The sequence below is a fragment of the Microtus pennsylvanicus genome, chromosome 18 (genome assembly GCF_037038515.1).
Source record: "Microtus pennsylvanicus isolate mMicPen1 chromosome 18, mMicPen1.hap1, whole genome shotgun sequence".
NCBI lineage: Eukaryota > Metazoa > Chordata > Mammalia > Rodentia > Cricetidae > Microtus > Microtus pennsylvanicus.
This window is the reverse complement of record NC_134596.1, coordinates 4,463,610-4,477,040: the sequence shown is the minus strand read 5'-3', so window position 1 is coordinate 4,477,040 and position 13,431 is coordinate 4,463,610. Positions and strand designations below refer to the sequence as shown.

General features: G+C 47.4%; 1 protein-coding gene across 3 annotated transcripts in view; it reads left to right on the top strand.

The window, feature by feature from the left end:
- The window catches only part of Sergef (secretion regulating guanine nucleotide exchange factor), a 212,243-nt gene that overhangs the window by 195,040 nt on the left and 3,772 nt on the right, over positions 1-13,431 (top strand). The window lies entirely within an intron of this gene.

Sequence of the window (13,431 nt, the reverse complement as noted above, 5' to 3'; positions counted from 1 at the left end):
GCTCTACCATCCCTTGTTGTACAACACAGTGCCTGAAGCATTGACTACAAAGAAAGAGAATGTACCCTACAGCCCACGAAGAGTATAAGCTAGTAAGGAACGGGTACTCGGGCTGCACGGGCGACGGGCAGGCCTGAAGGGACAGGTGTCAGGACTGGGAGGAGGGAGGTTGCTGTGTTGCAGGCGAGGTTTCCTATCCACAGTGTTTTGTATCGTGATTTTAAAACCTGCTCTTCAGTATCCTGTGCACTATTCTGTCAGCTTGTTGCTATGGAGAAATGGATTGGGGCTAGGAACTTTGTCCTTCTCTGTCAGCATTTCTGGACCTACCAGCTGCCTTCTGCCCCTGTGCAGACGGAGGGGAATCAGGATGGCGCTGTTCTCAGGCTCTGTCTTTGCAGGCCCTGGTGCTGTCATGTTCCCAGGGGTTCTGACCGCACTCATTCATGCAGTGACTGAGCTTCTTACACCAGGTGCCCTCGGTGTGCTTGGCATTGTGCTGTGCCTCACTGGGGGAATCTGCCCGCCTGTCCTGCTGCAGCGTCTCCTTGCCTGCCCTCCTCAGCATCTCTCTTTCAGCCTTTAGAATTGTTTGTTTAGGAGCTTCTTGGAGATTACCTTTTGTCTCTCCATTCCTAGATATCACTCTTTTTGCAACCACATCATCTAACATAAGGCCAAGGCATAGGAGGTCCTCATCCAGGAAGTTCCTCAAGGAACCTCTCACTGTCTGTTCGTCTGTCTTGTCTTTCTTCCTCTGTTCTGAGCCTGTGGAGTGTGGAGCAAAATAAATCAGTGCAAAGAGATGAAAGACACCCCCCCTTTTTTGGACAGGGTCTTATGTAGCCCAGGCTGCCCTTGAACTCACTTATAGTCAAGGATGACTTTGAAATTCTGATCCCTGTTTCTTCCTCTGGAGTTGTAAGGCTACAGGTGTGAAGCACCACGGCTTGTTTACACAGTGCTGGGGAGCAGGCATGGTAGGCAGGCACTCCGTCCCCTGAGCTCTACTCCGGGGCCGCCTGACTTCCGCTTTTTCTAAGCTGCATCATTTCAAGGAAGAGGCTTAACGCAATACTTGTATCGCCAGGATATCAATAATTGAATTTTGATTTAAAAAAGTAAAAAATATTGGTAACCTTTTAGCATTTCCACATGCTTTCCAAGTAGAACTCTAATGAGAAAAGTGACCCCGTGATATGATCAAGAGACCCAAAGTGTGGCCGTGACTTTGGTCAAGTAAGTGTCTCTTTCTACCAAGATTTTGATTCAATGTCCACATTGGAAACATTCTGGATTTGGATTTTACCATTTTGAATGGTTATTTTACTCTCAAAGTCTGAGAATTCCATTGAGGGAAAAGAAATTTCAGCTTGCCATCCCCATCAGCAATACATCCTAGGCTGGAGGCTGACCTCAACTTGACTCCTGCTGCCAGCTCTGGAAACTGCTCTCCCAGGAGGCTCTGGACCAGAACACTGACACTGAGTGTAGAAATATCTTTCAGATGGAGATGTTTCCTTCGGATGCTCCTTTTCTGCCCCTCCCCCAGTGCAGTGACTGAGCTTGGCCTGCATCCCAGAACAGTGAAGGATTGTTGGAAGGAGGAGGCTCTTCCCCCTTCACCTGTTGTCTTCCTGAGCCTTTGATTGTTGAGGTTTCTATTTTCTCGGCCACCTGCAGTCCTGTGCAGAATACAGAACGACAATAGCCATTATCCATACATGCTGACAGCCTGTGACATGGACAGGTAAAGTAAAGCAGAGCTGTAGAGTCCTGGGAGGCTTGATTGAAGAGTGGGCTATCTGGATCTTGTCCCAGGTTTTGACTCTTTCGCACAGCTTCTGGGTCGGACCAGAGGGTGAGCTCTAACTAAATCCCTTTACTGCCCTGAAGCTTATCTGTGGCAACCATTGCAGACTTTATAGAGAAAACAGGACTTGAGCTGAGCCTTGGTGGCCTTCTGAGGATTTAGAGTGGCATGGGAGGGATGGATGAATGTATTCGGACTGAAGGACAAGACATGATGCTATACAGCCCAAGGGTAGAACAAGATGAGAAATCCTTATATTAGGACAGAGATGTGGGAGGCACAGCGGGGATTTGGTCTCAGAACAGGCAGCCCTTATATTCCTGATTTCCTATAGACTGAGAACCCGCCCAAAAGATACCTGGCAAGATAGAGGAGCAAAAAAGGCAGGTTCGAACTGGGGCTTATTTCTTACCTGGAAACCATACTCCAGTACATCTTATGACAGAAAGATCTTCACTAGCAAGGCACTGGGGTCCCTTCTCTGGATCCTCACCTCCACCCCAAACAGTAGGTTCTAGGTTGGTAGGACCCAGGTTGCCTGTTGGGGAGTAAATCTTCCTAAGGTGTCTGCCCTTGGGCCATGGGCTGTTCCTTAACATATGTTTCCCTGAGCTTGGAATAACAAGAGGATGTTTTGATTCTGTTGGGTGTCGTGAGTCCAGATTTATTGGCTTAGCCTAGGAGTCCAGGAATCTGATGTCCTACACCTAACTGTGACTTCCATCTTTGCAGTCTCCTGTCTAAGGCTTCTAACTTAGTTGCTTTTCTAATGCTACCACAAAACACCATGACCAAGACAACTCGTAAAAGAAAGCATTTAATTGGGCTTGCAGTCTCACAGGGTTAGAGTCCATGATGGCTGAGTGCTCACATCTTGATCCACAAGCAGAGGGCAGAGGGGGGGGAGAGGGGGGGCGCACTGGAAATGCCATGAATCTTTTGAAACCTCAGAGGCTGGCACCCAGTGACACATGTCCTCCAGCAAGGCCACGCCTCCTAATCCTCCATAAATGGCTCCACTACCTGAGAACCAAGTATTCAAACCTATGAGCCCATGGGACTGTCAAACTTCCGCAGCTGCCAAAGTCCCTTCATAGCACCATCAATGCAAATCCTCTTGGTCCTGCCTCTATAAGAGTCTGTCCCTCCATCCCTCTTCTGTATCCCACTGTCCTTGAGGTAGCTCACCTTCATTCATCCCGAACTTTTACATTGGCCTCCAGACTGATTTCAGGTCATCATTCAACTATATTCAGCCCAAAGTGTCCAAGGCATAAGATTGAATAGGTGCTTTATATGTTTCCATGGCAACGGTGATGAAATGCTGATGATTCTGCTTACCTGGTGCCTTAGCAGCTTCCAATTAACCATCTCATTCACTCCAAAATCTATAGTCAGGCCTTTGAAGACTAGACCTCCTAAGTCATTTGCAGTGATCTGCTCCCTACCTCCCAGCCAAATTTCTGCTACTTTTTACACTTCCATTTCTCCCACCTTTGTTACCTTGGCAAGCTCTAGAGCCCTAGCCCCCCAGGTCTCTACTCACAGTGTTCTTCAGGTTTGGGATGTCCTGGTTCCTACCACACCAGTTTTTCTTCATCCACTGGAGATATCTGTTGGTCTCCTGGACTACTTATTTGGGTGGTTGTCATGGATGGCTCAGATAAGGTGCAAATGATGTTTCATTCATTACTTGAAAGACCTGGCTCGTCTCTGAAGCTAGAGTTTGAGTCAGGGAAGTTAAAAAGGGCTGTGTGTCCACATCTCAGAATCTAGTCCTTGAAGGGATTGGAAAGTTTCTCCAGTGTCTGTGGGATAGCCCTAGCTCAGCCAGCTGCTCATGATATGGCCTCAGCATGTTCCGTACAAATGGGCTTGTCCTCTGACCAGCTGGCCAAGGAGGGTGGGGTGTGTTACTAGATCAGGGTCAGGAAGACCACTCAGGTGTGGCCAAGGAAGGTGGGGATGTGTTACTAGATCAGGATCAGGAAGACCACTCAGGTGTGGCCCATTCCCAAGAGGCTCCAGCTATACAGCAACTTGGCCTACCAGTAATTCAGGCCCTTAGGTGGTAGAAGGCCAAGGGAGTGTAAACAGAGTCGGAGTTCTGATCACCTAGTCTGAGCTAGTTCAGGGCATACTGGTCCTAGATCTGCTCCAAGCAAGGCTCAGCCTGGAGGGTATCATGGGGAAATGGGCTCTCTTTCTGCATCAGGATGATTTGGGAGTAAGTATGGCCTCGGTCTAGACACCTTCTGATCTTCCATTCTTAGTGACTTGGGCTAGAGGAGACAGTGACTGGCAGGATGTGAGGCCTGGCTCCTCAGGCCTGGGCTTTTATTTCAAACTCATCCCATGAACATGCTACTCTCTGGGCCACCATTTGGAAAAGCCAATCTCAGCCTGACACTCACTGCCTATAAATGGCGTAGAATTAGGCTAATCAGTGGCTCTTAATTTCCCAACAAATGCGGGTGCTGTGCTAATTGCCAGGGTCCACACCAGCAGATCCCCGGTTGGCGGCATCAAATAAGAGAAGTGGTAATTTGGGGGCTGGAGTGGGGGAGGGCCTGCTTTGTTGGCTGAGCCAGTTAAAACTGTATTAGACCGCAGGAGCCAAAGCACAGCCAGCCAGGGCCTGGTCCTGTTAGTCAGCCAGGAGATTGGGTGAGTAGCCCCCAGAGTGTGTGCAGGAGCTGAACTTTGTCTGTGAGTAGATTTGTTTTGTTCTTATTCATGGAGGAAGATTTCACCAGCAGCATGGCATGGTACTGCCGGAGCAGCTCATCAGGGATAAAGCATCCCCAACCTTGGTCTGTTACCATGGTAACATGGCATTTCCAGACTCTCTAGGCAACCTTATGGCATCTGCTGCTGTGAGTGATTCACATGGGAAGGGTCACTGCTCCTTCTCTGTTCCAGAGAGAGCAGGTTGTGAACAGGCACTATTCGCCGAGGACCAGGTTCTTAAAGGAATATGGTGTAGCACTGTTGTGGGGCCTCGGGATGACAGCGTGTAAGTAGCTCTTCAAGTCTGCCTGTCTGCTCCAGTCTAGGGAAGGGGTGCAAAGCTGCCAGGTCAGAAGAGATCTCCTGGAGGAAAAGCGAAGGGAGTTGGACAAAGGACACAGCACAAAGGCTGGCGGGTGGGGAGGTCACGCAGTATGTGCACGAAGCTGATAGTCAGGCTAGGTGGTGGAGCAGACACCAATGGAGAAGACAGGGTCAGTTCTGCCCCCACCCCAAACCTTCCACTTAACTTCTGTATGTCAGCTGCACTTCCTGAGCTGCTGACACATCACGCTGTCCTTTGAGACTGTCGTGTGCCATCACTCCTGTGCTTACTAGACTCATGGAGCCTCTACTCTTCCTCTGTGGGGATAGCGAGAGGAATATGCTTGCTCAAGGTCAGGCTGGGATCTAGAAGCCATGAGACACAGGGAAGAACTCAGGATCCAAGCAGGCTGATCTGGATTATTTCCTGATTTTACTGCTGGTTTAGAGGTGAACCTAGGCCTCCGCTAAACTTCATTTTACCCCACCTTCTTCTTCGGGGGTAAAATGGGGATCCTGAACATCCTCACCCCAGGTTCTTGGGTAGTGAAATGGCAGAACAGACGTGGGTCAGACAGAAGCCTAGATATTAGTGTGGGGTATTATTAAATGCTGGTTATTCTCCTTAAAAATGGAGGCTCGTTCATCTTCACACCTTCCTCTGCCGTGCTTGCACATCCAAGGCACTTTATCTGGAGTTGACATCAGTGGGTGTCATTGCCAAGCTAGCTGCACTCGTGGTGAGCAGCGTCCACATGGGTGGCTGCACACTCCTGTCTGCTGCATGATCTCTGCAGGGCTGGAGCCATACCAGGTGGAGCCTGTCCTGTAACTCAGCCTGTACTGTAAAGTGTGTGCCCATCTGGGTCCCATATCAGATGCCACACGTCCTAGGACTTCAACCATGGACTTCCCTGGAAGAACATAGCTTCTTCTTCCTTTGGGAGCAATAGGTATTCATAGTCCCTAACATCTAATTTTTTTTTTAATTTTTGTTGGTTTTTATTGAGCTCTACATTTTTCTCTGCTCCCCTCCCCTTCAACCTTCTCCCAAGGTCCCCATGCTCCCAGTTTACTCAGGAGATATTGTTTTTTTCTGCTTCCCATGTCAATTAGAACTATATTTATGTCTACATTGTCTGGGATTGTGATTTGTAGGCTGGTTTTCTTTGCTTTATGTTTAAAAACCACTTATGAGTGCGTACATGTAGTAATTGTCTTTCTGTGTCCTCACTCAGAATGATGTTTTCTAGCTCCATCCATTTGCCTGTCAAATTCAAGATGATGTTATTTTTTTCTGCCATATAGTACTCCACTGTGTAAATGTACCACATTTTCCTTATCCATTCTTCGGTTGAGGGGCATTTAGGTTGTTTCTAGGTTCTGGATATGACAAGCAATGCTACTATGAACATAGTTGAGCACACCTAACATCTCACTTTGTGATCTACAAAAGATTTCCATTGGTTATCCTGAAGTGAATAGGGCACAGGAATTGTCAACAGTGAGAACGACCCATTCAATGGATCAAGACGCTGCATCTCCATCACAGGGCTCTTCCCATCTGAGCCCACACCGTAGCGAGTCTGGAAAGGCCTTCTTCTTACCTTCTGATTGCAACCCTTTAGCTCTTCTGCGTGACTGAAGGCTTTGGCATGTGTAGTTCTTTACCTACGATCCCAGTGAGATGAAGACCATGAGCTTAGTCTCAGAACATTTCGTGTTTGATCATGATGCCCTCACTTCCCAGCTGGCAGTCATTCTCTAAACGCGCTTACTTGCTATCTTCCTGCTTCAGGTTTGCGCTGGACTGATGGTGCCTGGGCGGGTCTGATGCTCTGAGGGATAGGTGAGGAGGCATTTCCTTGTGAACCACTCCAGGTCAACAAGGCTGAGGCTGCACAGCCTGTCAGAGCGAGAGAGGTACTTGGGGACCACTGAGGCTGATTCTTCAGATGTTGAAACAGACCCTAAGCGAGGCACTACTCACCTAGGCTCACATACAAAGTGAGTATAAAACAAGCCTCGAATCTGAGATCAGCCTCGGGTCTCACAGCAGTATGGTAGGTGTCTGCATTCACCCTGACTCTGTGGTGTTTCATTGGAATAGATTTTAAATCATTAAGTAAAGAAAGAGAAGAAGTCTGGGGAGATGGTTCAGTGAATAAAGACACTGACCCTCAAGCCTAAGAGCCTGAGTTCAATTCCAGAACCCACAAAAAGTGGAGGAAATAACCAACTCCCAAAAGTTGTTCTGTGACCTCCACAAGCACACCGTGGTACATGCATGCAAACATGAGCACATATGTGTGTGCATGTGTTTGCACATGCATGTACACCCACACACCCACACACACAAAACCACACTCTTAAATAATTAATTTTTTGAGAGAAAGGAGTTTTTCAGAGATATATGCCTCAGATAGTATTTAAACATACTTTTAAAAATGTGTTTTTATGAAAGTAACATATGAACATTGAAGAAAATGGAAAATAATTTTATTTAGAAAACAATAAGTTAAGCAATATTCTTAGTCCTCAGAAATAGTCTGACAGAGAATGTCATGTCCTGTAGATGAAGGAGTGGGCTGGTAGTTCCTCAAACCCTCCAGGTTTGACTCTGGGAAGTAGGATGATCCAGAGAGAGACGTGGGGACTGAACTTAGTGCTATGAACTTCAGAGCCACATTTTACTATAACTAATCCTAGTGGGAATAAAACCCATTTGCGTTGGCAGTCTCTGCTTGGTAACTACTTCTCCATAAGTGTTCTCATTTAACTGTTGGGTCATTAGGAAAAGTCTGTAAAGCAGTAAAACTATTCTCATTTTGAAAATGGGAAATTTGACCCTGAGAAAGATTAAACAACTTGTCCGGAATCCTAGCGCTAGGAAGCAGTGGAGCCCCTGACTTCAGAGAGTTGGCACCAGAAGGCAGGGCACTCAGTAAACGTCTGTGTATGAACAAATGACTGGATGCTTGCTCCCCCTCAAGAGAAGAATCTAGGAAACATCTGGTCCTGTGCTTAGAGTCCATGGAGCTGGGGCAGTGAAGGCTGAGTACACAAGGCTCATGCCCCTCACCACTGCTCCATACAAGGCAATAGCACACTGCCACTTTTGTGCCCGGAGATACTGAAGACAGTTTACTAGTGTTTCTCCTACCACAGTGGCTGCCTTTCTGGAATGCATCAGAAGCTCTCCCTGGAGAGCTGTTCTGGGGTGAGCACCTAGCCTCTGGTGAACAAGTAAGAAGGTTGTCAGGACATTGTCGGGGTTCTAGCGGCCTGCTTCTTGGAGCTGGAGAAGCAGGAGTCACCCCAGGGCATGCCATCCTGTAGAAGACAGGTCCTCAGAGTCTAATATGCATGCCGCATCCGCAGCCCTTCCCCCTGTACCACAGCAGCAACTGGGCCAGCAAACAAATGACACAGCAGAGAATAACAAAATGGTTTCCATAGCGATGCTTAGTGCCTGTCAGCATGCCTCAGACAAACCCTAATCTGAGCCCTGGCGAGAGCAGTGTGAAATGTTACCTACTCCGTCCATGGCAAGGAGAGGTTCCAGAGGGTGGCATGGCTTTGTCCTGGGACTGTGTACTGGGGGATTTCCCCCAAGTTCTCTAATCGCTGGCAGCGAGTTAGAGCAGACCAAAGAGGAGTAGGAATTGGATCCTGGGCATGAAACAGGGCCATCCAGCAGCAGATGAAGAGTGCCAGCTGAGCAGGTATCGTGTGATGAGCTCTGCTGGGTGCTGTATGGATCTGTTTAAAAACAACAAAGACAAGTGAGATGACTGTCCTTGTTTACAGGTGATGAAGCCAAGCCTAGGGGCACATGCCCATGACATCAATATCAAATCCAAGCCTGGCTTGCCCCATAGCTACTGAGCAGCAACAAATGATTCCAAAATCTCCGCTCCTTCCTCCTGAGTAAGGACTCAGGCTAGGTCCTGGCCAGTGTCTCCTCCTTATCTCAGGAGGGAGAGGGTTGGGTCATTCTAAGAGCTACAGTGAAGTAGTCCTGGCCAGGTCTGCCAGAACAGGGAGATCTAGAGGAGACATGGAGATGGTCTAGTCCTTGCTCTGATGTCTCCATTCTCTTATAGGTACATCAGTCTATATGTATATACCTGCACACGTGCGTGCACACACACACACAGACACACACAGCAGTTTTTTTGGTGAGGATTGCTGTCATTGTCCTGCCCAGCTCTTCAGCCTGGCTTCCTCTCAGGAGACTGAGCCACTCTAGGGGCAATTGGCATTTAGGAACTATTCATGCCAGAAACAAATATTTACCGAGCACCTTTTCTGATATATAACTTTTTTAGTTCTAAGATAGAGCTGTTGAAAAGGAACTCTGGTTTTTGTTCTCTTGGAGCTTTGCATTCTAGCAGAGACACAAAGGTTCTGGTGGGCTATTACATGGTAGGAAGAAAAAGGCCTCAAGCTCCCCAGGAATTAGACAGTATCCCCCAAGAAAGCCTGGCCACAGGGTCCAGGCACTTCCCCATCAAATGTCACACCTTCTGGTGATGCCACTCTCCCATGACAGCCTTCCAGGAGAGAATTGTTGGACTATGTCCATGTCAGCAGCCTGGCCACTCACCGGGAGGAAGAACACTGCTTCCCTTGGACCAGGGCTTGCAGCTACATATAATGGCGTTTCCTTTCAAATATGCAGTTTTTATGATAACAAGGATAGTCACAAAGAAAATGTATATGTATTAATCCATATAGAATTGTTCACGAAAAGCAAAGCATGGCGCAGGACCCCTGAGGACTGTGCTAGCGCCTGAGGCCCATCTGCGTCATACTGTTTCTCACTTGGTTCTCAGGTTATACTCCCGCAGGCCCTCCACAGGGCTTTCTGCAGAGTGTGTTCATTCATGTGTGCCTGGCAAAGACCTCTGTTATTTTTTGTTTTGAGACAGAGTCCCTCTATGTAGCCCTGACTCTCTTGGAACTCACTATTTATACCAGGCTGGTCTCCACTTGCTTCTGCCCTCCCAAGTGCTGGAATTAAAGATGTTCACCTCTATGCCCTTGGCAATTCCATCTTAGACTGCCCCAAACAGAGCTCCTCATCTTTTCCCAGGTTTCCTATACTTCACGGGTACTGCTACTGTAAGGGATACGGGAACCCTGGTGTAAGACTTCACACTTTGGGTTGTGGCGACATGTCAGGGTTAGTCCTCAGAGGCAACAGAGGGAGGCATCACCCTGTATTGTATCTGCATCTGTGTCTTGAACTTGATTGAACTTAGCACCAAGTGAAACACGTGCTGGGAGATGTACAGAGGTGCTCAGAACTTCTGACACGTGAAGACCTAGGGGCCATGATAACACCACTGGTGTGCTGGGGAGCCCAGGAGAGCCTAACATGATCCATATTAAATAGCATCCTGGGTATTAGGTGGGCAGCAGTTGGCAAGCTATAACTGGGTCTGACCCGTGGCCTACTTTTGTATGATAACATAGTCATTCTTTTTTAAAAAAATAAAAATTTGTATGTATTTATTTTATTTGTATGTGTTTACATACATGTATGTATGTATATGATATGCATACCTGGTACCCACAAAGGTCAGCAGATAATGACAGATCAGATTCCCTAGAACTGGAGTTACAGATGATTATGAACCTGGGAACTGGACCCAGGTCCTCTGCAAGAGCGACAAGTGCTCTTAACTATAGAGTCATCTCTCCAGCCCCACAAACCATTCTCAAATGACCTTCAAACGACATCCAAAAGAGAATGGGTGGAACTGCAGAGTCGGCTCCATAGACATTGTCCTTGCTTTACAAACGGGGGCCTTATTCAGATCTCTAGTACCCATGGAAAAGCCAGGCATAGTAGCACATACTTGTGGCCCCAACACTGAAAAGTGACAAAGATTCCTGGTCTTGCTATCCAATCCCTCTAGCCAATCAATAAGCTCCAGGTTCAATGAGGGACTCTGTCTCAAAAACTAAGGCAGAGCAAGATGAAGGAAGAAGACCCAGCGTTGATCTCTGGCCACCACACATGCATTCCCATATACATGTGCACACAGCTTAAAGTACTTCTGTAACAGTAAGTTCAGTGAAGCCTAGTGTATAATGTGTGGGGTTCAGCAGTGTTGGGAGCCCTCTCCACATTCTAGATGCTCAGCCTTCTCTTCTGGAAGATGAACACCATCCATGAATGTGGCCCTCACTGTACTGTTACAGCCTGAGCAGATACAGCACACGACCCGAAACACTCTCCTCAGGAGCAGGGAAGAGAAGCCTGGGCTTTTGCCAGGCTTCTACACCAAACAGGCATGAAAGCCCTGGCTCTGGGCCTCATCTACCCAACCCTGAGTGTAGCTTCCTCAGAGTGAGTTCCCTTTGGCAGGAGAAGAGCATGCCAGCTGCCCATTGCGCTGTGTCCTGTGGTGAGGTCAGCACTGTCTTCCTCCCACCCCCACCCCTGCTTCCCACCTCACCCCTGCTGAGGTCAGCTGCGCTTCTCATCAGGGCCAGGCACTTGGCCCAAGCAACGTGCCAAACTGGGCCCTAAGATTCTGGGCTCTTCCGTCCTCCCTCCTGGCCCTAAGATTCTGGGCTCTTCCATCCTCCCTCCTGGCCCTAAGATTCTGGGCTCTTCCATCCTCCCTCCTGGCCCTAAGGTTCTGGGCTCTTCCATCCTCCCTCCTGGCCCTAAGGTTCTGGGCTCTTCCATCCTCCCTCCTGGCCCTAAGGTTCTGGGCTCTTCCATCCTGCTGCTTCTTCCTTCTTCCCTGCACCTCTTTCGTGCTCCTGATCAGCCTTCAGAAGTTCCTGCTCAGCCATAGGGAGGAAGGGGAACCACTCTTTCTGCATGTGTTTCCTCATCTTGCCAGCCAACCAGAAGACATATTTCCCCAGATCTGAGCCCCTGGCCAGTAGTACCTCCCTCTCAAGAAAGTGAAGCCCTAAGGGCAGTCCGCTTAGACCAAGCTGGCCTCCCTCTCTTGAAAACAAACTTTAGCTGTATAATAATCACATAATTGTAAAGATTTATACATTTGGGTTGTGGGAAAATCAGGAGGATTTTCTGATAAAGGTGGGCTTTCAGTTTGCACACACTGCTGAAGAAACTGAACTTTCTAAAAGGCCACACTGAATGTGCTGGCTGTGATGGCACACCTGCACACCCAGCACTTGGTGGGTGGAGACAGGAGGATGCAGAGTCAAGATTATCCTTGGCTATGATAGTAAGTTAGAAGCCAGCCTAAACTTCATGAGACCCTGACCTCCCCCTCCCAATCAGTCATAAATATATCTCTGTCGAAAGATCTAAAACAAAATTTTAAGTCAAACTGAAAAAAAAAACCAGGTCATCTAGCTTGTGTATTTGAACACTTAAATGTTTTCATATTACCTGAGGTGGGGAGGGGGTTATAGGAAACAGTGTACAGAAGAGGAAAGAAAATATCCAGGAAGCATAGGGTGATATGTAACAGTGAGATACCATTTTGTATTCAAATTGAAAAAGATTCTTAAAACCCATGATGTAATGAACACTGGTGATGATGTAGGAGGGGGCAGAGATGCCCATAGATCACCAAAGCCATGTTCAGGCAGCTTCTCTGAGACAGTCCTCAGGAGTCTCCAATATGGCAGTACCCACTGGCTGGGAATCCCCGTCCTACAGATCGAATGTGAAAAGGCAATTAGAGGGAGGGACAGAGACTCACTCTTAGAGGTGTTCATGCTTTGCTGTAGGAAAATGGAAAATTAGAAACAACCTGAGCATCTGATAGTGGCCGACACGTTAAGTAAATTATTTAATCTTCATAATGTGCAATTAGGCAGCCACTATAAATAAATTGCTTAGCAAAGGACTTCATAAACAAAATAGGGTAACACACCCCATACTTCTGGGAGAAGACACCGGCAGTGGGTAGAATCGGGTGGAAATGTATGAAGTCAATAAGAAAGAGGCTAAGAACGTAAGCTTGTGATTTGTCTCAGAGTCATAAGGCAGAGCTCACTCCTGGTAGCAGGAATGCAAGCTAAATGGATACACTCCCCAACATGGCAGTAGTCTACAGGGAGAGGTACGAGGAGCACATCTGTATCCATAGTGGTAGGAGTTCACCTACTCCAATGAACTCTGTGGCCTATACTTAGTAAAATTAAATGTGACCCCCCCTCCCCCCAAGACTTGTATATGCTTCTGAGGATCACCCTGCACAAACATCATTTTCTACCAGGAAACATGTTCACAGCAGTATTGTTTACAATAGTCATATTGGTGATGTTGTAGAATATAATATGTCATGCATTGGTGTGTATAGCCCAGCGGCAACAATGATTACTAAAAACTGGCTGTCCCAAGGACATGGCTAAGTGGAATATGACTTTACATAATGAGAGGCTATTAATGTGCTAGTTTGAAGAACTACTGGCTCAGATAAGTGTCTAAAGCAATGTCAAATGTAAAGAATAGGTCATATAAAAGGTATGTATCAGCAATATGCTTTCACAATTCTTTAAAACAAACAGATTAGTACATAGTATTTAAGGGCATGCATGTACATCTAAATATATGTGTA